The sequence below is a fragment of the Papaver somniferum genome, unplaced genomic scaffold (genome assembly GCF_003573695.1).
Source record: "Papaver somniferum cultivar HN1 unplaced genomic scaffold, ASM357369v1 unplaced-scaffold_18, whole genome shotgun sequence".
In the NCBI taxonomy this organism is placed as follows: Eukaryota; Viridiplantae; Streptophyta; class Magnoliopsida; order Ranunculales; family Papaveraceae; genus Papaver; species Papaver somniferum.
Window position 1 is genome coordinate 7,945,569 of NW_020627707.1, and position 2,127 is coordinate 7,947,695.

The following is a 2,127-nucleotide window of genomic DNA, read 5'->3' on the forward strand; positions in this document are numbered from 1 at the left end:
TTTGAAAAAGTGGGGGTACAACAAACACACCCAATAATTCGATTAGCAATCTGTATGGACTAACTCCAATATACTTTCTAGAGAATCAACTAGACAGTCAGACTCAATCTAGATAAAAAGTATATCAAAGAGTTTATATCTCAATCTCTCGATTTGATCTTTACTCAAGCAAATAGAAATCTGCGAGTCTTTATCGAAGAGAGATAAATTTGGATGGTATTAAAGACCAATATCCAAGGATCAATCAATATCAATCAACAACCAAAGGTCGGATTTCCAATTGATTGATTCAAATGCACAACCTGTATTATTTCAATTATATAAACAAATTTAATGCGGAATAGAAATAACACAGACACCAGAAATTTTGTTAACGATGAAACCGCAAACCGCAAACTAGTATCACACGTGAGGTGTGGGGATTAGTTTTGCACAATACTAGATGTCTCCTTTATATAGTCTTTCAAATCAGGGTTTTTCCTTGGTAACAAAGCAATGAATATTCGTCGTTAGATGAAAACCTGATTTAGATTCAAGCTAATATTTCTTAACCGTTAGATCGAAAACTTAGTTTGTTATGCACAAATGAACTGCACGCCTCTAAGTTTGTTAACCGTACCCAAACGTGTACATTGTTGGTTTAACAATAGTTAACCAAAAGGATAGACATATGAGCATTTCATTCAAACATGTTCTTCTTCACCATAAATAGTTCAAATGACTCAAATGAACTAGTTAGAGAGTTGTTCAATTGCAAGGAAATCTTATGTAACTACACAATACACAATTGAAGCAAAGATGATTTGATTCACTTGATCGGTTCATGAACTTTTATATCCACGGTTTGCAAACTGCATTCCTTAGTCTTTTTAAAGTTTAAATTCAGAAATCATCTTCAGATATATAACCTTCTTAAGTTCGCACACTAGGTTCGCGGACTTAAGCAACCGGATAAAGTTTACAAACTCCAGCAGCAAATCTCGGCAAGAGACCTTCCGCCGGTTCGCGGACTGGGTTCGCGGACTGGTGCTCACGCAACTAGTTTGTCAACTCCAGCAGAATTTCTCGGGATGAGAAGTTCGGCAGCTCGCGGACTGAGTTCGCGGACTTGGCAACAAGCCATTCTTCCGGTTTCTCTTGATCAACAAAGTTCGCAAACTTTGGTTCAAGGAATATGACTTATACATAAATGTGTTTCCACAACAATGTTTATGTCCATCATTGGTTATGTAATCTAACCTCTCATTTCAATCATTGAAACATTTTTAGAGGACGTTATACAGTTGTTACACCATTTCTCGTCAAAGCAATTTTCAAGATGATTGAAACATATCATGACTTTCGTCACTAGGTAAAGATAAACTTGGTCGAAGCGAAAATCTTACCAACACATATTTCGAGATATATATATAGGCGAGGTATACTCGGCTCGAAATACCAAATGTGTATAATCTAAGTATATATATAGCATACGACTTTTTGTCTCAAGAAGTAGGAGATAAAGTAGATAGACTTTTGAGTGACAGATAAGTTCAAGTCTTCACATACATTTTTGTCGAGAAGTTCCACCGGTTCCTTGAGTAGTTCTTCTACTTGTATGATGAATCCCCATGAAGTGCTTGAGCTTAACTACACTTTTTATCCTAGTCCGAGACTTAGCTATAATAGACTAGAAATCAAGACTTATAGTTTTGATCACCAACATTGACAAACATGCTTGAGATAGCAACGCATGCGATTTCGACCGAGCAATGCTCTAACAATCTCCCCCTTTGTCAATTTTAGTGACAAAACTATCAATACATATGGAATACAAAAAAGATAAAGAAACTTAAGTAGCTCCTATTCCACATGTCTAATCTTCAACATTCCTCGAAATCTTCGTCACTTCCAAGTACTCCAATGATCCCAAAGGTTGTAAGTTTAGCATCACCGTTGTTGAAGATCCGTAGCTATAACAATGAGAAAGCATCGGTCTCGATCATTGTTATACAATGTCATAGTATTATTACACAACATCAAAGTTCAATTGTATCACAACTTCAACAATAATATTATGGTGATATGTATCATTCCCGCTTAGTCAATACTCCATCTTACATGGAAACCATTCCCCCTTACATAATG